General features: G+C 34.0%; 3 non-coding genes across 3 annotated transcripts; all 3 read right to left on the bottom strand.

Annotated features, from left to right (window-relative positions):
* Nucleotides 1-1,952: 1,952 nt before the first annotated feature.
* Nucleotides 1,953-2,023, bottom strand: Trnag-gcc (transfer RNA glycine (anticodon GCC)). Its single transcript has one exon. It is a non-coding gene; the product is annotated as a tRNA-Gly (tRNA).
* A 2,203-nt stretch (nt 2,024-4,226) lies between these two features.
* On the bottom strand, nt 4,227-4,297 carry Trnag-gcc (transfer RNA glycine (anticodon GCC)). Its single transcript has one exon. It is a non-coding gene; the product is annotated as a tRNA-Gly (tRNA).
* Nucleotides 4,298-23,395: 19,098 nt separating this feature from the next.
* Trnag-gcc (transfer RNA glycine (anticodon GCC)) lies at nt 23,396-23,466 on the bottom strand. Its single transcript has one exon. It is a non-coding gene; the product is annotated as a tRNA-Gly (tRNA).
* Nucleotides 23,467-27,188: the final 3,722 nt, after the last annotated feature.

Below are 27,188 nucleotides of genomic sequence, written 5' to 3'. Positions count from 1 at the left end.
TGTGAGTTTTGGTCACAAATGTTTCAAATTTCAAACTTTGTTTATTATTTTAAACCGGAGATTAAAAGGTCCGAGTTAAAGTTAAGGGATCAAGGGTCCGTGTACAAAGTTACTAATTTTACTTTTCGCTACAAACTTTCACTATCGTAACTCTACACCTTATTTTGACTACTTTTCCAACTGGAAGTAAGCATTTAGGACTAACGGTTGTGAAAATAAAGTTCTTGGAGGTGAGACGGGGGCACGCTGACGACGATACGCAGAAAATATTACAGACACGTGTTTTGAGATTACAATGAACCTATTTTTCCAATGCAAAAAGATGTGAGTTCATGGAAAGTCTCATCTGCTTGCATTTAAAAAGAAGTTCCCCTAAGCACCAAAATACGTGTGTTTTGTTGAATGATTATAAGATAAGCTTTGTTTATATCAATGAATTTTCTGTCAAGACTTTAAAAATTGCATTTTCTGCAAGTTTTGAGAAAAATGTAGGTCTTGGTTTGCAAATGATACTATTACACAAACAACTTCCACACACTGAACCTTCTTTAGCAAAACCAATATCTTTAGTGAAGAATTTATTTTCCTTCTGCATGAAACAAATAAGCATAACTTTAATCACAGAACTATGTTTCTGCTGTGCGAACCAAGTGCATGACTGTAGTGCTAAGCATAAAAATGGAATCTACAGTTGAGCTCAAACTGAGATATTGCGTTTTAAAGTTTCGCTCATCCATATATTTGATTCAAATGTCGTTTTTTTCAGATTTTTTGAAAAAAGTTTCTATTAAATGGCCCTAAAACATTTTATTTTTTAAGTAAAATACGAAACAGAGAACAACTTCGTTACAAAAACTCATTTTTGTTCAAAAGTGCACGGATGACTACTTTTGCTACAACTGTGCTCAGCACGGCCGTATAGTTAACTGAAACTCCAGTTTAAATTTTGGTTCAGCTTTAAAAATCATTACGCAGTTTTGGCCTGGTGTTTCTGTTGAAGAAATAAAGAAAAACGAATCTAGTTTTGATTTAGACTTAGCCTGAATTGGAAAAAATCAAAACTCAATAACTTTCATTTTACAGACAGTAAAGTTACACTGCAAGGAAGAGAAATCATTCCCCCCCCCCCAAATATCAATCATGTTTGAAAGCCAATAAGTACTATTATTAATTCAAGTTTCAAAGGCACTCTAAAATAGAAAATGTAATTGTTATGATTAGACACACCTTACCCAATATTATTGGTTGAACGACGATTTGACTTATTTCTGGTGTTTGACCAAGAAAATTTTTAAAGCAAAAAGGCTATTTTTTTCTAATTAAACCTACCTGTATGTATATTTGTGTCAAGCAGAAAAAGAAGATGTGCGGATTGCATATATTTTTTAATGCTTAGCCCTTTATATGTTCCAAGAAAGACACAGCTATTAAGATACCCAATTTTTATTCATTAAAAAATCAATTTTTCCATTTTGTCTAATTTTTCCCGAAAAATCGGTTTTTTCCTCCACTTCAAAATTTTCGGATATTTTACTTCTCTAGGTGTAACCAAAGTTTACATTAAAAGACAAGCCTAACTTAATAACCCATTTGATGAAAAAATTGCCTTAGATTCATATAGAAACTCTCCAGCGCTGCAATATTGGGCTCCCTTTCCGCTGAAAAGTCCTAAATCATATGCAATTTTAAGCTATATTTAAGGGAAATTTTTAGAACTGAAGTATTTATCTAACGCACAAACTCTTAAATAAATTATGGGTGGCATTTCCCAGAAATTGTCCTCCGATTCAACCCCAAGGTGGTGACGCTACTGATATACACAACTAGTAAAACATCCTGTGCATTTGTACTATCTATAACCGCGTACAGGCTGACAATTATAAGCAAATGATCACAAGTGTAACCTCTTAAAACATTCAAATACATGAAAAATAAGTAAAAAACTAAAAGCGTGCATCGGCCGGGAATCGAACCCGGGCCGCCCGCGTGGCAGGCGAGCATTCTACCACTGAACCACCGATGCTACTACAACAGTCAGTAAACTTTTTATTCTAAAATAGATGCAATGACCTATCTAGACAGTTCTAAAAGATAAATCTCCATCACGAAACCTGAAAGAGAAGCAACTCAGCTGCACGCACTTTTTGCAGTGAAGTTAACTTTAAAACTCTGACGTTTTTCCTATCAAGTTAAAACTGAAATTTCAAAGTTTTCCTTTAAAATCGATGTATTTTCATCACACAGGTCAGGGGGTTGATCACGAATTCGTGGCTTTGAATTTCAGAGAGGAAAAAAATATTTTTAATTTAACAATAAGTTTAAATTAACTGGCGTTCGTAATGGAAGAGAGCGTTTCCGTGAAACGTTTCCGTGCTCAGAGTTTGAAATCTCAAGACGATAAAGGTCTTTTACTAACTAAATATGACGACGAAAACAATTTTATTACAGAACTAAATTGCGCTTGATATCAAAATAAGTAAATAAATAAACATGAGTGCATTGTGTGGATTTTTGAGAAAATGTAATGTCAGACTTCAACATATTCAATCGTTTTGGTCAGACTTACAGGTGTGTGGTGTTTTTCCACACAAAATAACAACATTAAATCGGTTTTTGCACAGAACCAAGTAGTTTACAAAAAATATATTCAATATCATTCGTCAAATGCTAAAAACGTTTCTATCAGAAAAGTTTATTAAGATGATTTGTTTTATATTGTTTGCGTAGGACCTGCACATAGTGCAGTTTAAAAAGATCCATGCATCAATAGATTGTATTGAAGTCTTCCACTTTTGATAATCATTCCTCCCATCCCATTTTTCGAAATCAGAGAAAGTTTTATCTTTTAAGTTCCTGTGTGATGATATTAGGAATAGGGGTGTTTGTTCAAGGGGGAGAGGCACACAATTGAAGTTAAAAACGCGATTGTGGGAAATCATTTAGTGGAAGGGGAAGGAAAGGCGCTTGGGACTCCTCACGGAAATTTTTTGAAATAGAAACCTTAAGCACTCAATAGTAAGTCATGTTAGGTGACATTAGAAGGGTTGAGGTTCAGGTTTCTCTCTGGAATTTTTTGAAATTGAAATCCAAAATCGTAATTTTAAGCTATCTTTGATAAATTAAGAGGAAAAAAATGGAGATCGGGTGCTCTTCCCTGGCAATTTTTTCGAAATCGAAGTTTTAAAAATGAAATTTTAGACGAGTTTTTATAAAGATGTGAGATGGTTCTAGTGGACGGGAGATGAAAGGCTCTCTCACAAGGTTTTCAAAACTGATGAGTTATGAACGAAATTTTAGACGTTTATTAATGATCTAGGAGGAGGGCTGCGGACGGTAGAGCTTCATTGACAAAGTTTCGAAATTGATGCCTTAAAAACGAAATTTTAGATTTTAGACCGTCTTTAGTAAGGTAGAGATAGGTCGCTCGGTGGTTCGTACCTGGAAAATTTTAGTTTTCTTTTAGAATTCTTATAATTTTCGGGGTCGGCTGAAATTGAGGCGGTTCTCCAGTAAATTTCCGAAATTGAAGTGCAAAATACAAAATGTTGACCGATACTTAATGGAGTAAGGCCTTCATGGACACTTTTGTGAAAAATTTCGGAATTGACATTCTTTAAACGAAAACTTTGTTTACCTTAAATGATATTGAGCGACCGTGTCCGAACGGTCACTGCCGCGAATTTTAGTCGACACTAGGAATCGCGAAGGGAGCGAGAGTGCGCGATTCCTGCCACTTTTTCTAAAATCCTACTGAATAAAAATCCGTTTGTGGGTTGTTCCCGCTGATGACCATGGCGCACATATGAAGATCGCGAAGGAAAAGTTTCAAGTGAAATGACAAAAAGTAAAGTCTATCTGACACTATGAAAAAGCTAAACTTCAGCGCATTAGGTGTGATAAGTTGAAAATGAGAAGTGTAATAAAACCATTGTGTCTAAACATGCGCTATGTTTAATAATGATTGAAAGGATTTTTCATTAAAAAAAGTATCCCATTAAAAAATAATGGCTGTCAAAGGCGTTGGCGCACCGGGAATTTTAACTGTATTCCAGTGCCCCAGTACGTCACTGACAGAAGATGCTTCTCCGTGTTCACACGTTCCTAAAGAGAGCGACCTCTAGAAAGGGGGTGGGGTGGGGGAAAAATTGATGCTAGTTTCTTGAACCAAGATCAAATGCATACTTTAAAAAAATGACAGATATATATGGAAACATGAAAATTAAAAATGCATCGGCCGGGAATCGAACCCGGGCCGCCCGCGTGGCAGGCGAGCATTCTACCACTGAACCACCGATGCGCATCACTATGCGTAATTTTTCAAATGTAATGAATATTCAATGACCTAAATCTGAATGAAGCATCTTCAGGTAGTTCAGAGAAGAAATTTACCTGGATTCTCCTTTGGGTAGTGCAGTGAAATCAACTTTAGTACGTACTCTGTTCGAAGTTTCTCCTATCAAAATGTAACGCTTCATTTTAAAACACTGTTTCTTTTTTATCAAAATGTAAAATTGTCATGTGAACCCGGTGGGTTCTGGAATTTAATCACCGTTACACATGGAACTTCAAAAATGTTAAAATTTGGTGGAAGTAGCAATGGAGGAGCAAATTTTTGCAAAATATGTTCTAGGTCCACTCTAAAGATGTCCATTTATCTAATAAAACAAACAGTATACCAAACACAGAACATCAGACGATCAGAGGCAGGTTTCTAGAAAAAATAATAATTACAATAAATATGACAATTTCACTGATTCAACTGTGTCAAAGAAGTCAATAGGTCTTTTAGTACAGTAAAAATAGGGGTCGGACCCAAACATCCAAAAAAAAAAGCTAAACCTGGTGCAAAGGTATAAATATTTAGTATTCTATTGTTGTATTGCTCATTGCTCTCATTAAGACTTGTTCTATCGTAGAATCACTACAGGTTCTAGACCACCTGAATTTGTCACTGCGTTAAATCGTTGGATAGCTGATGTTTTAGCTGATGTTTGATGTGATCAAATTTTTTTTATCGCATAATGTACTCAAAAGTTTGAGATAGTGTTGCAAGTATACGTTTGCATAATTCGCATAACCAGCTGCGTAAAAGAGAGGTAGCTCGGTGTTTGCAAATGAGAACCCCCACCGACTTAAAGGGTGCAAAATTGCAGCATTGCCCGTCTCACTATTGGCAATTTCGGTTTGTCCCCCCTTACGGTGATGACAAAAGATTGTAGAAAAGTTAAAGTAAATTATTCAAGAAGTAGAGAAACTTTAGTCAATTTGGACTTATTTTATACTGCACAGGAATTTTGTTTTCCAGCGCTCTAAACAGTTTAATAACTCCAGTCACAAATAATTTGGTTACTGAGCTCGCTTAGATCTTTTAGAATTATCATTCTGACATTACCATATCATTGTGTAGCATTTTGTACTTCGGAAAAGTTTAAATCTGGGGAAATTTTTCGTGAACTTCACTGCAATAGTTGATTTTAGAATGTAAATTCACGCCCCCCCCCCAAAAAAAAAGCGTTGGCGCACCCCTTAAGTGTGACGGAGCATCCATCCAGAATAAAAGCCCTCAAAAAAGAAAGAAATACCCCTTGAAAAAACTGCCTTAAAAATTCCAATGACGCAAAGCTGCTCCATGAACCTCCCCCCCACCCCACCCCGCCTTTGCACCCCTGTTAATTAGAATTTTTTTCTGTGAGAGTTTATTATTTTACTATTATAGAGTGGTTTCCGCGAGGTGTGAGAATTTTTTTCAAGTAACAGAAATTATTTTTATTTAAATAGAGGATTATTTCGTCCCCCCCCTTCCCCCCAAAACCCGACGCGCAAAGTGCTGGGATTTTTTACCCCTTCTTGCTGGAAGGGTAAGAAGTAATTTGCAACAGGTTTTACTTTTTTTTTTTTTTTTTGGATCTTTGGGTTTGGCCATTTTTTGGCCTAATTTTACTGTACTATTTGTGATCTAGTTCTGAATCTAGTTCTGAATGCACTTGTTTCAAAGAAACAAGTAACCTGTTTCCTGCTAAAAAAAAAAAGAAAAAAAAAAAAGAAAAAAAAAAAAAAGAAAAAGTGTTTATAGTGAAAAGACATCCTAAAATTAAAAGTTATCTTTTGTCGAGTGTCTTTTCATCCACAAGTTTCTTTCTTTCTTTTTTTTTTGTATTAAAAAAAAGATTCTTTAATGTTCAACATCATGGATCAAATGCTTTTTTTTTATAATGAATTTCACTTTTCGCACGAAGGTAAACATTTTGATTGCAAATTATACTTAATGCTTATAACTATCTTTGTACTTGTTTTTATTTGCGACGATTTAAAAAGGTTTTTCTTCATGAATTTAGTGAAAAATTTCAGTTTGCTGCTTTCATATCGAGTTTCCGTAAAAGATATTGCATTAAAATTGTTCTTACATTCTTTTTACTTAATGAATGCTGAAATTTTATGTAGACGGATTTATTTTTTGTAATCCACTTTTGTATTTTGTTTTCATATTTGCATTTAAGTCATTCTGACACTTAACATGAATGTAGCATGTTCTTATCATAAACCTGTATTCCTGGAATAACTAAAACAGTCATTTAAATTTTACTGCGGAGCGGAGTCGGAGGAAAAAGATCGATTCCGTCTTGTGGAATTTTAGTTTCCTACTCTGATTTTCTTGCTTCACAAAATCTATTTGTGTCCGACTCCGCAGCCCTGGTTGATGAATTGCCAGTGGAGTTCTTGGTCTCTATGATTGCGTTCGACTAACTCAACCGGTAGCTACCGGTTAACCGATCATGTGACAGCTAATGATCGCGTGCTTCAATCAACCAATGAACAGCTTAAAATGGTAACCGGTGCGGTAACCGGTAGACCGAACCGGTCGACCGGTTAGGTTTGTCGAACGCAACCTATGTTTAACATTCAAACACATCGTCAGTCAGTATTTAGCTGTAATCGTTTTTTAATTTAACGTTTTAACTTGATTCATTTCGAAAAAAATCAATATTATTTTTAGAAATCATCACTGCACGTTTGTCCCAAACACCACAATAAAAAGGAATTTAAATTTTTGCGTTTGAAACACTTTAATTCAGAAAAAGTGTTCTAGTTGCCTGAATGTGCACTGAAGTGTTTTCCGAATGAGCGTCGTTAAAAATGAAACACTTTGCAATGGGCTCCCACCCTACTCCGAATGTGTCCCGTTCTGAACATTTGTTAAATTTAAGCATTTAAAAATAGATAGAGGCACATTTCTGTGCCTCAGAGCCAGAGCAACGTAAGTCACATTATGATAATTTTACGGTAGAGGTAAAAAAAAAAACTTTTTTCTTTCGCATGCAAAGGATGGGACGCGTGCTGTTTTAACTATGGTAAGAAATTGAAAAGTTTTTTTTTTTTTTTTAAAGAACTGGGAGGCTTTGTTCCCTGCTCGCTAATGCTCACCAACCCCTTCGAAGTTTTCTTCGCATTCTTACTTGATTCGCAAAGATTTAATCGTCAATTAAAATGAAACAGATTAAAAATGCATTATGTGCTCCCTTTGGAACAAAAAGCACCCCTTCCCAGGGTTTCAAAATAATTTGTACCAACTTGCAGAGCCATAGGGGCTAAGAGGCTCCTGAGCATTGCAAAATTGCAGTTGTGTACATTTGAAAAGTCGCTTTCATATTCGTGGTCTCTAGTAATATATTTTGTTCTTTAGCTCGGGGTTTGAAATGAGTTGAGCCTACAATTTTCTGTTAAAATCAAAACCCTTAAAATTTGTGAATAAGAAAGAATAAACAAACTAATCGAAAAGACGTAACTATGGCAACGCCAAACAAAGCAGCAATTTAATTTGAATTAAAATGAGATTTTTCGAACTTCATTAAAAATTCCTTTAACTTTTTTTCTTTGGAGATAGAAGCTAAGCTTTCGATCATAGGTCGAGTTAGATCTGGAGTAAAAAAAGCCGCTCTTTTCGGTGACGTCAAAAAGAAAACTGTGGGACAAATCCTTCACTTTTTACTGATAAATTTAATGAAGAAAGTAGTGACTAAATGTTAACTAAGCATAAAAAAGTTCAAGCTAAAAACGCAAATAACTTCCGCCGTATTTAAGTTAGAACATTGAAACAAATTGCGTAGAACGTGGAAAATTCTACCCTTTCCAACGGTATATAATATTAAGATATGCCAGTAATTTTTGACCCCTTTAATAGGCAATAATAAGCAATTTACGCGAAATTTGAGCTTAAAAAAATAATTACAAAAAACTAATTTTAATTTAAAAAAAAATAAATAAAACCCCTGATGCACACCTCCAGGGCTCGAAGTAATTACAAAATTTCAAGGCTGTTGGTGCCATGGAATCTCCTGGACGTAGTTCCGCCACAGACTTCCTTCCACAATTTCTTTGAAACCTTAAATTTTATATCTATATTACTTTTATCTACAATCACTAGGGGGCTCTGCCCCTGCTCGCTTACGCTCACTAAGCTTCGAAGATTGCTTCGCAATCTTATTTGATTCGCAAGGATATAAATCGTCAATTAAAAAGAAACAGATTATAAACGCATTATGAGCTCCCTTTGGATCAAAAAACACCCCTTCCCCGGGTTTCAAAATAACTTGTACCAACTTGCAGAGTCGTAAGGGCTAAGAGGTTTCTGAGCATTGCAAAACTGCAGTTTTGTACGTTTTGAAAAGTCGCTTTCATATTCGTGGTCTCTAGTACTATATTTTGCTTTTTAGCTCGGGGCTTGAATTGAGTTCAGCCTAAGCTTTTCCGTTAAAATCAAAACTCTTAAAGCTTGTGAATTCGCAACTCCAATAAACTATATGGGGAGCAGCTGTCACTGTCTAATGGCGGATGAAAAAAGTAAAACAAACAAATGCCGTAACTTTAACTTGCTTTGACGCTTAGTGAATGACAGTAATTTTTCATCGTGTTTGTGGGAAGCTTTCTTTTCTATTCTCCTGAAATTATACACCATAAACTGTCTGAAGCCTGTAATTTACCCCAAAGAAAACACGTGGAATGGAATGTTTTACCTTTTTCTTTAGTATTGTTAATCAGCGCAAGGTAGCGTATTCGAGCTCTGGAGTTGCGAATTAGAAAAAAAGAAATATGCGAATCAAAAAGATATAACTATGGCTACGCCAAATAAAACATTTTAATGGAGATCAGATTATTCTAAAATGATTTTTAACGGCTTGTAACGTTTTTTTTTCCCTTTATAGATAGAATCCTAGTTTTTTTCCACCAAAGGTAGCGTTAGATCTGGAGTAAAAAAATCCGCTCTTTTCAGTGATATCAAAAAGAAAACTGTGGGACAATTCCTTTGTTTTTTACTGATAGATTTAATGAAGAAATTAGAGCCTAAATTTTAGCTAAGCATAAAAAACTTAGAGTTAAAACGCAAACTCCCGCCGTATTTAAGTTAGAGCATTGAAACAAATTGCGTTGAACGCGGAAAATTCTACGCTTTCCAACGATGTATAATAGTATTAATATGTGCAAGTAATTTTTCATCCCTTTAATAGGCAATTTACACGAAATTTGAGCTTAAAAAATTAATTACAAAAAGACTATTTCGACTTTTAAAAAATAAAACCCCAGGTGCACACCCACGGGGCTCGAAGTAATTTTGTACAAAACTTCAAGGCTGTAGGTGCTATGGGGTCTCCTGGACGCAGGTCCACCATTGACTTCCTTCGAGAATTTTTTGAAACCTTACTTTTATTTACTTATAAAGAGATTACGTTCACATGGCTTGATGCGGAATAGGTTTCTACATTGAGGGGGTTTGCATTTTTACTTCGCTCTAAAATGCGAACATTATTCCGAATTTAAATATTATACGAAGAATATGATGAGTGAATTTTTTGAGAGACTCATTTTAAGCTTGGAATGCTCGACATACAAGCGTTCCTTGAGGCTACGTCAATATTTCATATCCACGCAATGATTTAAGAAAAATATAACTCCTTAGTGATATAATAAAATAAACTTGGCAATGTATTTTAAAGCTAACATATATTCAAAATAGGATCCATTTAACTCAATACATCCAAACCTTTTTTTATGTAATACTTTTTTTTTTGCGCATTTTTTTTTGTGCGATTTTTTTTTTTTTTTTTTTTTTTTTGTGCGATTTATTAAAATTTCAATCAGATTGGGATTCAATTGACGAAATAATTGTTAAAAGAAGTGCCAGGTAGTATCTTCAAGTGAGGACATTGGCACCCCGATGGGAAGTCACTGTGACCTCCTTTCCTAATTCGGGAAATGTTCTCCGACTACTAGGCAAAAATTATCATCACTTGGTTTGCTTTAATTCCGCTTAGAGATTACAATTAGGTAAGTTTTTAGGTTATTTTCTATGTGAGACTTTTTTTTTATGCGATCCCTATCCATCGCATAAAAAATATTTAACTGTGTTGCGAAAACAACTTTTTAAACCTACTCGTAAAGTATCGATTTTTTTTTTTTTGCAATTTTTTCATGTGGTCCCTATCTACTGCATAAAAACAGATTTGAGTGTATGCATTTTAAACGGTCAACAAATTTATCTAGACTTTTTAAATTCTATTTTGGGAATGTTCATTAGCATCTGTGTCACACTCCTTGAATGGCAGGAACATCATCGTAAAATTTGTAAAAATTCCCTTTTATTTCAGTTTTCAGTTTCGGGAACAGGAAATAATCACACGGTGATTGGTGATAGATCAGGCGAAATCGGAATGTGATCGTAGACGCAAATCTATTTTCTGTTCCCAAAACTGAAAACTGCAATGAAATGAGCTTTTTACGATAATGTTCCAGTTATCTAAGCAGAAGCAACATGTCGCATGGTTTTTTGGTTAGAAATATTTCTTTAATGTAGAAAAATTAAAAAAAAAAAAAAAAAAAAAAAAAAAACTTATTATAAAGTGATTTACAAACTGTGTGGAAGATTCAAAAGCATCGATTCTCCGTGAGAGATCGAAAATGTTCTACGACTCTTTTGGCATCTCTTAAGTATCCATCAGGAGACATATTTTCCACAAAGGTAGGATAGGCCGGGGCACGTTTACGCAGTGCCCTTTTTCCAAAACGAGTTATAACTGGAGAGTCAACAATCATACCAGATTAATACTGCTCCCTAGCAAATGTTCTCACAATTTTTTGAGCATCAGTCGAGCCGGTTTAGCATGCGGATAGGAAAATCTGTTTTTTACCTAGTTGAGTAAATTTTGTGTAGAACGTTTTGCAGCTTATTGTGAATTAATAATACTTCGTTAAGAACAAATAAATATATAAAAATTAGCAGAATTTTATCCTTTTTTGAGAATTGTATTTGTATGTACACAAAAATTATTAAATTTTGTGGCACGTTAAATATAAACCAAACTTGCCGACGATGCACGTTTACACATTTTCATCGGGGCTCATTTACGCACGTTTTTACTGTGTCTTGTTACTTTGTCTTACTTCTAAACAGGCCCCAGACACTTTTTTTGCTGTGTACTATTTAAACCTTTAGTATTTTCAAGTTATTTAGTTTCGAAAATCAACAATCATTTTTAATTAAGTAACAGATTTGTAACTTACAATCATAGTATCTCCATGCCTGTTCATCTTTAACTTTATTCACTATTCAGCCTGTAATACATTTTCTTTATTTTAAAGGTGGTAAGAAATTACGTTCAGAACACTAACAGAACCACGTTAGATGTCAAAATAATGAACAGGTTTGTCCATAATCCAAGTATTTCTCCCAGTAGGCTTTCCACATCGTCTCATATTGACTACCCAAATTGAGACCATTTGAAAAAGTTGGACTAAAGTTTAGGGACCAGGAAAGGAAAAAAAAAAGAGTGCTCACAATCCTAATACTCCGATTAAAGAAGCCCTCAGACAAGAGCGATTAGAAGCTACAAAGAAAAAACGTAATGGCCAGAACAAAACAAAAAATAGAAATTACTTTAAAATTTTCAACTTTCTGTTGAAGCAGATATAGAAGACATTGAAGGAAAAGTATGAAACCAAAACCTGCGACAGGAAAAATATTAGTACTCTCTGTAAAAAGGAAATTAGTTTCTGTTTGCGAAGTAAAAAATTGTGCTTGCATCTATTGTTTGAAAGCACACAACCAATCGAAAAAAAGGACAGGGTTCAATGTCTTAGATGTCAAAACGCAGTCCCATGACAAGTATGCGAAAAGAAATGCGTTATTTTTGTTTGTAAAATCTAGCAGTGATGAAGAAGATGACTAAATAATTTCTGTTTTTAATTAGCAGTAAGCCCTATGATTTTAGTTTAGCCTATAAAATGTTCTTTCGATAAAATTTCCTATTTCAAAGTATAAAAATTCGAAAATTCATTGAAAAAAATCCTCGTAAACATGCCCCTGCCTACCCTACTCACTTTTGATAGAAGGATTATATATGTAGATAGATTTGTCACTGCAGTAATAAAATTTCACATTTGCAACATGACAATACAAAGATTCATGAATAATGCTTCAGTGACTCTACAAGTTCTTTTCACCAATAGAAATCTACAAAAACATTACAGTAGAGTGATTTACAACCTCGACGGATAATTCGTAAACCGGATTTCTCACTCACGGATAATTGGAATTTAAGTGTAGTAGATGCTACAACTCTTCTGGCATCTCTTATTGTCCTCCAAGAGATTCATTTACTATAAGCTAACAATTTTCCCAGTTACTCAGTGGATTTATCATTGTGATTGTTGATTCTCTAATCACTCATTGTGGACCGTTGATTAATTCTTCCGCAGCTTCATGCTTCTCTTTTTAAAGGTATTTCTTCTCTTCTCCATTATGTTATCGCTCAGCAGACGTGTTCAAACTTTGTTCAACTTTATCACTTTTTCGTCTCTTATGAAATTCGTCAATCGATACATCAAAAAAAAAAAAAAAAACCGTACATTATTAATTCCAAACTAAAAATTTTCAATTCGAAACTTGTTTTTGGAGAATGAAGTAATTGAAATCGTTGAAAAAATTTATTAATTCCTTTAGAAAGAAAACAGTTCTGAGAGGGAAAAAGACATGAAATTTTCTATGAAAAATTCACCACTACACAAAACTTTCTTTCCTTCTTTCTCTTTTTTGTCTAGTTTATTTACATTCTTAGTCTACACAGTTCGTATCCAACGAGAAAGAGAAAAAAGACATAAACCGTTTCGCGAAGTTTAATTCATTTCTCCAAGGGAATTAAGGCTGTTACTTCAAAAGAAAAAAACTGCAGAATTTTCAATTTTAACTTCTTGGATCATTTTAATGAATTTACTTTTAAACATCGAAAAGACAAGAGCGTTTATTTTTAGCGTCGAAAACGAGAGAGCATTCTTGTTTAATCTTTGCATTTTTTTTCTACCTCCTTTTCCGCAATTCGTTATTTGCTCTCTCTCCCAGACCAACCTCTTCATAATGTGACAATTTTGTCCTTTCTTTCGCTCTAAGCCCGGAAGCAAACAGTTTAGCTAAGAAATGCCACATGAGATAAAAGCGGCACTAAATCCTTGGAGCAGCTTTCTCCTGAATGTGGGGAGATATATTCAGTGCGGAGAAGATATTTCACGATCACATTCCAAGTACACCCAAACCCAGTGCCGTCTCCAGAGGTGTCCACCCATCCTAAGAGCGACGGCTCACCTCTCAAATCACTAAGAGCCCCCCCCCCGCCAGAAGCAAGAGCCCCCAAAATGGAAAAATACTCCTCAAAACACCCCCCTAAAAATATTAATGGCGCAGTCTGCGGAATGCCTCGCCCCCTAGGTGGGCACCCCTGGTCGTCTCCATGGGGCTTGAGGGGGGCTCGAGCCCCCCTTCAATAATTTGTGTTTGTTTGTGTCATGTTTAAGTGGCCACTGCTTCGCTTGAAGATGAATTTCTTTTTACTTGAGGAGTGTCAGTAACAATTGTAAAGTTCTAAGGAATATATAGGCCTTTATCAAATTCCAAATTTCAAGGCAAAGACCCTATTTAATTTACTAAAAAATGTTCTCCTACACCAAGACTTGCTTTTTCCGGCTTTGGACTGCTATATGACGGTGTTTGTGTCAAATACGTAGTGGAAATCTGATGAACTTCAAAAGTTGGATTTGCACTTGTAGCTACCAGCAATATATGTCCACTGCACGGCTCACTACTAAATAGAACTGTAAGAATATTTTTTAAGACAAGTGAACTGGTGTAATTGAACCAGAAAACGTGCACACCAATTTTTAGATTCCAATACCTTGAAAGCGTCATGACACAATAACTAGTTCATGCAAATTACACACATCAGGAAATATGTATAAAATAGCATTTTCAATGTACAAAAATCTCAAAATTTTTCTGGGGAAGACGTCCAGACCCCCTTTATTTGTGGGGGATTCGATACCCTCTTAACCCCCCGCCCTCGGCGACGTCCGGCCCCCTCAATAAGTTTTGCAAGTCGGCGCTCCTCCCTCCCAAACCTGATTTAAGGCGGACCGCATAAAAAAAAATTGCACAAAAAAAAAAAAAAAAAAAGTTCGAAACTTCACGTGTAGCTTTAAAAAGTTGTTTTCGCAACCCAGTTATTTATTTTATTTTATTTTATTATTATTTTTTTTAATGTGGAGGATAGGGACCGCATAAAAAAAATCTCACATCAAAAATAACCGGAAAACTTACAAAATAATCTTTCAACAAAATCAAAATAAATCAAGTGATGCTAATTTTTGCCGAGTAGTCGGACAAAATTTCCCGAATAAGGGGGGGGGGGGGTTGGGAGGTCACAGTGACTTCCAATTGGGGTGCCTATGTCGTCACTTCAAAATACTTCCTCGCACTCGTTTTAAAAATAATTTCGTCAATTGAATCCCAATCTGATTGAAAGTTTAACATACCGCACAAAAAAAAAAAAAAAAATTGAATTCCGAAATTTTGAATTAAAATTATGTTTTTCGCAATCACGAGTTGCGACACGACCCTACTCATTGGAATTATTGTTTCTAGAAACGGCTCCTGTCTCTCAAACCTGCCCCTCTTCCTTTGCGGTTACGTGTGTATAGTGGTTTGTGAAGGCGCGTGTGTGTATGCTTGTGTGTGTGCGTAGACTGTGTGTATCCACGTAGGCGTGTGTGTGAGTTTGTACGTGTGAGAGTGTGCATGTGTATGAGCATGCGTGTTTGTAGGACATGGAGACAACCGACCAGGAGCGGCGGATTCCGGGGACAGTGCTCAGGACCAGAGGCCGGTGGGCGGTGGTGCTGCAGAGGCCCCTGGTTCAAGCTGAAAAAGAAACCAAACGCCAAAGATGGTGAAGTGAGAACAATAAGCAATCGTGATTGCTCAAAAAAAAAAAAAAAAAAAAAGACCGGACCACATAAAAACAGGTTTGGCTGTAATTACGCTAGAGCAGTGGGGTGATTCCACGGTCACGTGTGGGAAAATTTGAACCAAATTTTCCTTACTATTTCATCTATACACATATTAATAAAAAATGATTATTAAACAAAAACAAAAAATCCAACTGCTTAAAAACTAAAAAAAAAAAAAAAAACGAAAACGAAAAGAAGATAACCCTGTAAACTTTAAATGGGTTCCGATTGTTGATTGTTCTATTCTGCTTTTGAATTCATAATTTCTCGTATGTGTGTATCTATTATAAAACTATTTCACTAGTGTAGTTACTCAGTAGTACTTAATAATATTTTAAACTACTGGGCTTATATTCTTTTCTTTTTAATGTTTTTTTTTTTTGGCTCTTAAGCAGTCGGGGTTTTTGTTTTTATTTAATAATTATTTTTTTATTTTACACTTTTCAGTTAATTTTCATTAACTTAGTTATTATGGTTATAAGGAGGTAAAATTCGCGATCTTGTCATTTTATTGAGAGAGTTTATATCGTGAGGATTATTAACTAATTTTTATTGGTTTAAACTACTGATTATTAGTCCCTCTGAGGACCTACATCGACTCGGAAACGTCGTCAGTCAAATCTTTATGGCAAAACTAAAAAAGTCCGCCAAAAAAGTACACGTCGCAAAACTCAGTCCCCTGAATCACGACAAAAACAAATGGAACATGTTAGAGATGAAAATCGAATCAGTAGATTTAATAAACAAAAATTTCAGGCAGTGAAAACGCTACCAGCATTTGCCGCCCGCAGGTAGCGTGCGACACGATCCCGAATTGACAATATTGCGACTGGTTGTTGATATGGTGAATTTTGATTACTGTCATCTGTTAGTGACACTCCCAAGGTCCAGACAATTCGATTGACGTAAGAATCATCAAAATTGACCAAGGTATTTGGCCTCTACAAAGCCACATAGGAACAAACATTACATACTTTCTTACATACATACATAGACTCATAAACACATTACCCTCCTTCGTGTCGCGCACGCGCAGTCGGGTAATAAGGGCAGGCAGTTAAAAATTTGTTGACCCTACGAAAGTACTGGACTCTTGTGATTTGCTAAGCAAATTTTTTTTTTCTAATTTGTTCTTTAATTGGTAGTTCTTTAATGAAGTTAACCTGTCTCATGTGGGATACGCTTTTGGAAATCAGCTTTAGAGTTCTTAATTCTAGCAACAAATCCTTCGATTCTGTTGTTGAAAATCTATTACATATATACTTTGCGTTCCTGCTAATTACTTTCTAGTGATAATTAGTGATATTTTAAAAATGCTACAAACAAAGATTTTTTATTTAAGATACCACACATACACGTGTGATTTCTTTGGGAGAAAACATTTGGCTTATTATAAGTTTTGAAACGAAATATAGATCTATCACGTACGGGACAAAATATCAGCTTTTTCGTGGAATAACCCAGTGGTTCCTGATCTGGTGGTAATGACCCCAAAAAGGGTAAAATAGAATTTTTTCAGGAGTGATAATAAGTACCGGAATCAGATCATTGATCGGTAACAAACTAAATTATTAAAAAATCATGTAATCAAATTTAACTACCTAATTTGTAATCATTAGTGATTGATAAAAAGATAATAAACTTGGAGCTCGATGTGCCATGTACATTGGAGGAAATAATTTTTAAAGAAATTGTAATTGTTATAACTAAGCAATTTTTAACTGCCTCATTGGTACTACTTGATTTTATAACAAACTCATAAAAAAGTAAGAAATAATTCTTTGTCTACATGAATAAAATTACAATTAAAAGTATTATTTTTTTTTCATAATTAAAAAAATGCAACGGCTGATTAACATTTATAACAATCGTTTTCGGGGGTAATTGTTAATACGTTACACACTTTTTAGATTAGAGTCTTAAAAATATTGGGAGGAGCTGTACTAGTAGAGCGAGTGAAAAGTTATGCGAGTGAACGCATTGTTAACTTGAGAACCGCGTTGTTAACTTTCTAAACTAGTGTTTGAAGTAGGGGAATGTGGGGCAAAGTAAAATAGCAGGAAAAAGTGAAATGGTGAAATGTTTACTCTGCTTTTAGTGCCACCTATCTATTAATACGTTAATTATGTAGCAATATGTGTAGTCTATTTCAGTCAAGGAAAAAAAAAACCCTCTGAAATTCAAATCATATGATAACAAGCAATTTTCAAAAATTAATACTCAAATTGTAACTCTATTGTTGTGCAGTCGGATCCCCACTTACGCTAGGGATGTGTTTCGAGGCTCCTCGCATAAGTCGAAACTTCGCGTTGTGGAAAATTGTATAAATATGTTTTTTTTTTTTTTTTTATAAACGTAAAAAATTGTTTTAGACATTTTTATACACCTTTCAAACTGTTTTAGGATTTTTTTTTTAACTATAGGGTAGCCCGGAGCACGTTAAAGCGGATTTTTTTCAATGAATTTTCAAAATTTTATGTTTTAACTTAGGAAATTTTCAACATCGCAGTTTGATGAAGCAGTTCATGGAGTCAAAATTGGTACTTATTTTGACATCTAATGTGGTTCTGTTAGTGTTCTGAACATAATATCTTACCATAGTTAAAATAAAGAAAATTTATTACACACTGAATAGTGTATAAAATAAAATCTGAACGGATATGAAGATAAAACTACAATATTGTAAGCTATAAGGTACGAATTTTTCACTCAATTAAAAATTAAATAGTGATTTTCAAAACTAAATAGCCTAAAAGCTAAAAAGTTTTGGGACAGTTCGGAGCAAAAAAAAAAAAAAACATCAAGGCACGTTTAGAAGTAAGATACAGTAAGAACGTGTGTATAAAGGTGCTTAAACGTCAACGCGTAAACTTGCCCCGTCGCCAAGTTTGGATTTATTTTTAACGTGTAAAAAAATTAATAACATTTTGGTTCGTACAAATACAATTCTCAAAACAGGGTAAAATTCTGCTGATTTTTATATATTTGTTCTTTCTTAACTAAGCATTATTTATTCACAATAAGCTTCAAAACGTTCAACTAAAAATTTACTCGACTCGGTAGAAAGCAGATTATTCTTTCTACATGCTATACCGAAGCTCGACTGAAGCTCAAAAACTTGTGAATATATTTGCTAGGGAGCAGCATCAATCTGTTATGCCTGTTGGCTCTCCAGTTTTAATTCGTTTTGAAAAAAGGGCACTGCGTAAACGTGCCCCGGTCTAATCAAAGTTATCGTTACTTACATAAAGATTTGAATTTTAACTGTATTTCAGAAAACGCTGCATCATTCAGCATAAAATAATGTTACGATGTGGATCCATGGGAGCGAGAGACATAAAAGAAAAGGCACGGTGTGTACAGTATGCTGTAGTTATAAAACGCTGCATTATAATAGTACTACTGTACAGTAAATACAATTATAATTATATTTATAACTTAAAAATTGAAGATAATGATTTATGTTGATCAATCAGACCGTTATTTTGGTTTATTTTTTAAATACAGTAGCTTCGCATTTTCTTTTATAACGTTTCATTCTAAGGTAAACACTCTTCTTCCAGGGTCTTTATAATTCACAATAGAAGAGCAGCTTCTAATTTCGTACTGTTTGCATTTTGCTTAGACGCTACTCAGCAAGCTTCATATTAAAACTAAGTTCTGAAATTATACGAATTGCCTTTTCTTGATTTCTAATTGTATGTATGTAAGAGTCACTCATATCTAAGTGTCGTGCTACCTTCGATCCACTTTTTAGTTGTTCAAGTGTATCAAGAATCTTTACCCTTTCTTAAACTATCGAAAACTTTCGCTTTTTGTTTCCATCTTCACAAACTTTTGATGAAACAGCGTGCTTTAGGGTCCACAATATTTCATCACATTTCATATTTAAAATAAATAAATGAAAATGTGGATTGATTATTTCATTGGCGCTGTGCTAAACTAACTGATGTGAAAAATTGTGTTTTTCAATTCAATGTTTACCGTAGTACTGAAAAAGGGTTACTGGTTATAACTACTTCAAATAGTCGGTGAAGTACTTATTTAGATACTATCTAGCTTATTTGTATTTTTAATATTTTTCACAATTAGTCAAGTGCATGCGGGGCAAAGTGGATGGGGAAAAGTGAAGTAGTTCATTTCACTTACTGATTCAGTCTTTTATCAAATCCCTTACGAATTCATTTATTAAAGTGCGTCCGAAAGTTTATAGACAAGCATTTTATTGAAACCACTAGCTAACTATATGAGTAAGCAAGACGAAATAAACTATACAAGTAATAAATGATGACATAAAAATCATAAAACACTGAAACTACTTTCATCGATCATAGATTTAATTAAAAAAAATATATTAACGAAAAAATGCTGTCCAAAAGTATAAAGACAATCGATGAAAAACCTGATTTTAGTATCGATACTCAAAATTTGCATACTACAAGGTCATTTTCTTGTGACACACAAGTTTTCTGATATAAAAACGAACCTGCGTTTTGATTTCTGAACGATTGCCAAGATATCTCGCAATGTGGAGTTTTCTAAAAAGGAAATTTTGCAAATCTATCGTTTGATGGAAAGTGGTGGACATTGCAAGCACAATTGGGTGCAGTAGGGCTGCTATTTTCCAAATTTCGTCGAAAGATAATAGTTTTCAAGCAAACTTTCGTTCTGGAAGACCAAAGAAAATAACTAAGCGACAAGACAGAGAGATAGAAAGATAAGTTTCAACCCAGAGCCTGTCAACACGGTCAGTATGTAAAGAAGTAAGCTTTCTAGTGTCAAAATCAACAGTGCATTGACGACAGCAAGCAAGTGCATTTCTTGTTTATCGCAAAATTCGTCGTTCGCCGAAGTTTACAAAACTGCATAAAGATGCTCGTGTTCACTGGGTCCGAAATCACATGAATGAGACAAATGAATGGTTAAGTGTTCTTTTTGGCGATGAAAAGAAATTCAATTCAAATGTTCTTGATGATTGGAGATATTACTCTCACGATATTTGTAAGGAACCCCGAACTTTTTTCAGCAGACAACAAGGGGAAGGTTCACTCATGGTTTGGGGTGCATTCTCTTTCAAGGGAACAACCAATATATCTTTTTCGAAAGGTCGTCAATGTTTCGAAGATAATAGTAAAACACTCAAAGAACAGTTACTTCCATTTGGAAAACTTCTTAGTGAGAACCAATGGAAATTACAACAAGACACCTGCTCTGTTCAAGTATCTAACTCTACAATGATGTGGTTTAGACAAAACTAAGTAATTCTTATGAACTGGTCAGCCCTTAGGCCTGACTCGAACAAAATAGAGCACGTGTTAGGAATATTAGCTAGAGATGTATATGCTAATGGGAGGCATTTTGCAACAGTTCAAGATTCTAGACTGCAAATTGAGCGCAGTTGGTTTTCATTAAAGCCAGAAGTTCTTCAATCTCTTGTTCGAAGTATGCCTGATCGAGTTTTTGAAGTTCTTAGAAAAAATGACTTACAATTTTGAACATTAAAGGAAAATAATGATTTCTCTATAAACTTTTGGGACATTAAAATTTAAATTCAAATTTTTATCACAAAGTCTGTGATTGTGTAAAATTTTTTTTATCAAGTATTAATAGTGTACTGACAATTTTTTTATGATTCTAAATTGTTTTGAATTCGTTACTTCTCTTTTTAACTTGAAAAACATGAAAACCTTGTTGTCTCTAAACTTTTGGGACACACTTTAATTAGTTCATTTACGTTCCTTCATTTGATAATTCCCTTATTCATTCATTCATTCACTATTTTATTTACTCACTAGACGCTTTACCCGATCTACCTAGGAAATAAAAATTGTGTCATGAGATGCATATTCAACAATCAGGCTTAAATAAAAGAAAAAATTTCCCTTCCAAAAAATGACGACATATATTAAAATACTTAAAAGAAATTAAAATGAGAAAGAAGGATCTAAAAAGCGTAACCATGGAAACAAAAATCAAAATAAGATTAACAAATTAAAAAGGTGGAAAGAAACAATGGATTTAAATAGCGTACCCGTGGAAACGAAAAAAAAAATGATTAACAACTTGAATGTAGATGAGATTTTTTGAATTTTATTTAAAAAGGCTTGTAACATTTTTTTTCCTTTGGAGATAGAAGCTTAGTTTTTCGACCATAGGTCTAGATAGATCTGAAGCAAAAAATGTCGCTTTTTCCAATGATGTTAGACAGAAAACTGTCGGACACTTCCTTCACTTTTTATTGATCTATTTATTGAAGAAAGTAGTGCCTAAATTTCAGTTAAGCCTAAAAAAATTCGAACAAAAAACACAAATAACTCCCGCCGTATTTAAGTTAGAGCATTGAAACAAATTGCGTATAACGTGGAAAATTCTACTCTTCCCAACGATATGTAATATTAATATGTGCAAGTAATTTTTCACACCCATATTCGGGAATTTATGTGAAAATTGGGAGTAAACTGGAGTAAAAAAAGAAATATTTATCGGATAATTTTCGAACTGGTCTGCAAACCTTTCCGGTGATGATAGAAAGATGCAGGGCCATTTCAGCGTTACGTGTGTGACTTTTTGACACCATTTATTTGCAAAAAGCAGTAAAAATCAATATGATATTTTAAAAATATCTCTTAATTGTTTCTATTGGAATTACAGAACATATGTAAGAGTTTCGAGAAAAATAAAAATAATTATTAAATAAAAACAAAAAACCCGACTGCGTAAAAACTAAAAAAACTAAAAACAAAAATGTATAAGCCCAGTAGTTTAGAATGCTATTAAGTATTACTGAATAACTGCACCATTGAAATAGTTTTATATTCGTACACAGATAAGACATATCATAAATTCAGAAACAGAATAGAAGGATCAAGAGTCGGGGCCCATTCAAATTTTACGGGGTTCCTTGATTCAAAAAGGAATGGGCCCCAAATGTTGATCCTTCTATTCTGTTTTTGAATTTTTGATATGTCTTATCTGTGTACGAATATAAAACTATTTCAATGGTGCAGTTATTCAGTAGTACTTAATAGCATTCAAAACTACTGGGCTTATACATTTTTCTTTTTAATTTTTTTAGTTTTTACGCAGTCGGGTTTTTTGTTTTTATTTAATAATTAGTTTTATTTTACACATTTTAAGTAATTTTCATTGGCTTAGTAATTATGATTATAAGACTCGCAATCTTGTCATTTCATTGAGAGAGTTTGTATCGTGAGGTTTATTAAGTAACTTGCGGTGGTTTAAACTACAGATAATTAGTTCCTCTAGGGACCTAACTCGGCTTAAAGCTACATGTGCTTGACCTTTAGCAAAAATGCGAAAACTAAGTCAACTATATAAACAGCCTGTATAACTATTGATGACGCGAGCTAGCGAACATCGTCAATCAAATCTTTCTCGCAAAACTAAAAAAGCCTGTCGCGAAAGTACACGTAGCGAAACTCAGTCCCCTGAATCACGACAAAAACAAATGAGGTGAAAGTATATCCGGAGCGAGGGTGGAAGTCCCACCCACCGCCTCGTGAGAAGCAATCGCTTAGACCGCTCCGCCACTGAGGCACCCAATTCGTAGACGCTAGTAAACAAAAAATTCAGGCAGTGAAAGCTACCTGCATTTGCCTCACGCTGCGTCGCACGCAGGTAGTGAGCGACACAGCGACTGCGTCCGACACGATCCCGAACTAACAAAATGGCAACCGATTGTTGATATGGAGAATTTGGATGATTGATTATTAATTTCTCAGTTTCAGTTTAGTTCAAAGGTTTTCCGGAGCATGAGAGAGAAAATACTATGTAGGGAGGAAAAAATCTGTTCGCCCTGTTTTCGTAGTCCCGCAGTGACGGTGCGGAGTATTCTGAAAATATAAAAGTACTCTAATGCTAGTGTGGACTCGAGTCCTAACAATCTGAGTTTTGAATTAATATATAAATGCACATGTTAATAAATTTTCATTCTGGTAAGGTAAATCAGACAAAGGGTAGAATTGTTAACAAAACGATGTCATGTGATGCCGATTTGGACTCTTCCTGTAATGTATACATTGAGCTTCTTATGGAGTAAGAAAACGTAACATGCATCGGCCGGGAATCGAACCCGGGCCGCCCGCGTGGCAGGCGAGCATTCTACCACTGAACCACCGGTGCTACGGAAATCACTCATTTTCGAAAGCGTGGTGTATACAGACCCTAATATTAAGCGATATCTTTTTGGCAAGAAACATATCGAGAAAAATAAAAACTCCCAGAAAGCGGCTCAGTAACTATTTTTAGATTGATTAAATTTAGAGTTAATCATTGTTCCCGCATGTATTTATTCGCAGCTTAAACAGCAAAACACAATAACCGCTGCGTCGGCCGGGAGTCGAACCGGGGGTTGTTGATCCATATTTTTATAAATTACAGTATATTTTTCCGTTGAGAAACTATTAATTTTCACCGCCTATACGAATAAAGCTTTTCTGGATCAAATATTTCTACATAGATGCAATGTAAAGGATCCTCAGTTAATCAAATAATTTCACCGTATAATCAAATAATATATTGGTCAATTTTCGCAATATTTTTTTCTGCGAAAAATTTTGTATGGTTAAAACAAAATTTACTTTAAATTACACATTGTACTTTATTTAGTTTAAAATATGAAATATTTAATTTTTCGCCAACAACGGGCGAGAAAAACATCGTCAACATTTTCCTATTCCATAAAAAATATTTCCACTATTCCGTCTAATTTCTTTTGTTGTTGCAATTACAAACAAGAGAGAGAGAGAGAGAAACTAGATAACGTTGACGACATTAAATTAACACAAAGAAATATAAACGTTACAGACGATAATAATTCGATAAATATTTGATGTAAGACACGGCAGATGGGAAGGGGTTGGAAGTTAGAAAAAAAATCCCAAAAAAGACATTGAGCAGTTCCACTATTATGCATTTTTTTCAAAATAATAATTTCGTGAAATCTCTTCTAATCTAAACTTTTATAGTTAAAGTTGTAAGGATTTTTTTCATAATTCTCATACGTACTTCTATAATACATATTTTAGGACCGTAATCAGGCATTTATTTCGGGGAGGATTTTACCTAACGTATCTCTCGTTAAATTTATATGGTCAGTGAAGTTTGATTTAATTTGTTTATTTATTGATTTTTGCTACAATAGGTTTTTTAAAGGAGAGATGCTGCCTTAAGGACATTAATATACTAATGTAAAAAATGACGTATCTCGTAAATGAAGGAAAGAAATCCAATTCGTTAACTATACTTCTTTTCTGATAAACTATTCAATGTCTTTATAAAAACTCAAAAGAATAGATTACATGCATGTACTTATATACGCGCATTCGAAGTGATGCCTCTTGAAGTCATAATTTTTTAAGGAATAAGATACGTTAAATAATGGAAATGCACTTTCAAATTTAAAAAATTTTAATCTTTTTGTCAGCGTGAGTCAAATATTTAAAATTTGAAGGAAAATTTGCTTTGCTGTATCGTTTCGTAAAAAAGAATATTCGCAATAATAACAATATAAATAATAAATACTGAAGATAAAAATCGTGAGTTTTCACTCTTTCAATAACAATTGTAAATTTTTTTCAAGTGAAGTGTGAAAAATAAATAAATGAATGAAATATATAGTAATAACAAATTTTTTAGCAAAAAAGCAATAAAAAGCATTTTTTGGAATGACTTGAAAATTTTCATAGGTGGTTTGAACCCTAAAAATCCACCCCGTACAGTACTGATATACACTGTAAAAAAAAATTCGGAAACGTTTCTGAGTATATCGTGCAGCTGCGGTTCATGAAATTTTCGAAAACGTTTCTGAGTATTTCGGAATTCTCTTTCTGTAATGTCCGGAAACGAGTCTGAGTATTTCGGAATCCTCTTTCTGTAATGTCCAGAAACGTGTCTGAGTATTTCGGAATCCTCTTTCCGTAATTTTCAGAAACGTTTCTGAGTATTTCGGAATCCTCTTTCCGTAATTTCCAGAAATGTTTCTGAGTATTCTGTGCAGCTGTGGTTCATGAAAGTTTCGAAAACGTTTCCGAGTATTTCGGAATTCTCCAAACAATTTTCAAAAACGTTTCCGAGAATTTCGGAATCCTTTTTCCGTGATTTTTTCTAAAATATAATTCTTTATTATAGTATTGCACACCATATCAGTTTCAATTCTTTCATATCTAAGAGCAATAATACAAGCAATTTTAGAATCATTCGTGGATTTTTTTTTTTTTTTTTTTTTGGAATTTCTAATGACAAATAGCATGGTTAACAGCATAACATATGCACAGTTATAAATTTTTGAAAAATTATGAAATAATCTAAGTTTCATTCCTAATCACAAAATCGTCGGGGAATTGGAGTGGGGGTACCTTCTGAAAAGTGGGGATTGTTTGTTAAACAATCTTAAACTTCAGTTTTTTTCTCAATATTTTCAAGACAAAACTATCAACATATTGTATTTTTAATGCAGAATTTAAAAACATATCTTGTATCAAACTTGATAGCTTTTATCTTTGGATAAAATTTGACAGGACTTACCTACCCTTCGCGTTCCGGAATTCGTTCACCTCAAGTCAATTTCTCTGACGAACAAAGTGTACCGAAAAGTACCAACAGAGAAATTGATGAATTTAAATATGACACCAAGTCCCTCTGCTGGAACCATTCGGGTTGATTCTTCTGTTCTTGCCCTTTTCCAGCTCATCACATATATAAATACTTACTCAAAATAGGTTACTGATTTTATTTTTAGTGTGCGCAAAATGCATTATATATTTTATTTATTAAAACATTGAACTCTATTACATGATTATTCCATTTCATATATACGAGAATACCCCCCCCCCCCACCATAAGAGTGATGGTGCACCCATAAAATGCTATGAAGCGCCCCCCCCCCCCTTGAAAAAGCAACATCATATACATTATAAATCAAAGTATCATATAAATTATAAGTCAAATACTTTAATTTGGTGTAAAAATACAAAATTATTTTATTAAGTCTTTTTTTTTTGCTTTTGGTAAAATTGAGGCTCGTAAAACGAAAAAAATGAAGACACTTTTAAATACATATATGTATTTATTTGTTAAATAAATTAATACACATTTAACTAATTTAAAGCCTTTCGCTAATGCAAATATTTAAAGAGATATCGTCATTTAGATAATACTGAAGCACTATGTTCCTAATTACAAGAGATAGTTTTTTTTTTTTACTTCATACAATCTAGCTACACTGTTTACAAGAGAATGAAAACATGCAACCTTAAAGACGAACTATCAAACCTGACAATTTGCATATTATAACATTTAATTCATAATGCTTGATACATAAATGTTCAGCCAAATATTAACTGAGATTGACACATAAAAACAAAGTACACAATAACACTTATTTAAATTTTTTTATAATCTTCAATTCATAAATTTTACAGAATAAAACTAGACACACTTGCACTTTAAATATGTGTTCTATGTAATGTAAAATATTTTCAAATTGCAATAGTTCACAACGAAAAAATTATACTGAAGAAAATAGTTTTTTTTTAACGAGATTTATATGAACTAAATCTCTTTAAAGTAATAGAGTTGCAAAGCGACTTACCTATTCGTCGGTGGTGGTCTTTTGCAGGCTTTGGTCACCAAAAAGGTGATTTTTATGACAGAATAAAATTCTGCCAACAAAAATTACCCATTTGGTAGAAAGAAGAAAAGTATCCAAGAAAAATTACCTACACAAGTTATGCGACGCAATGAAGTTACATGGCGTCCTCTCGGCAATTATTTGGTTTTTAATTTCAGTTTGTATTCCTTCCGCGAGCATGCGTCGAGAATTTGCACTTCGTACTTAAAAATAA

The sequence above is a fragment of the Uloborus diversus genome, chromosome 7 (assembly GCF_026930045.1).
Source record: "Uloborus diversus isolate 005 chromosome 7, Udiv.v.3.1, whole genome shotgun sequence".
Taxonomy (NCBI): Eukaryota; Metazoa; Arthropoda; class Arachnida; order Araneae; family Uloboridae; genus Uloborus; species Uloborus diversus.
Note: the sequence above shows the minus strand (reverse complement) of the source record. Positions and strands in the feature narration are given on the sequence as shown.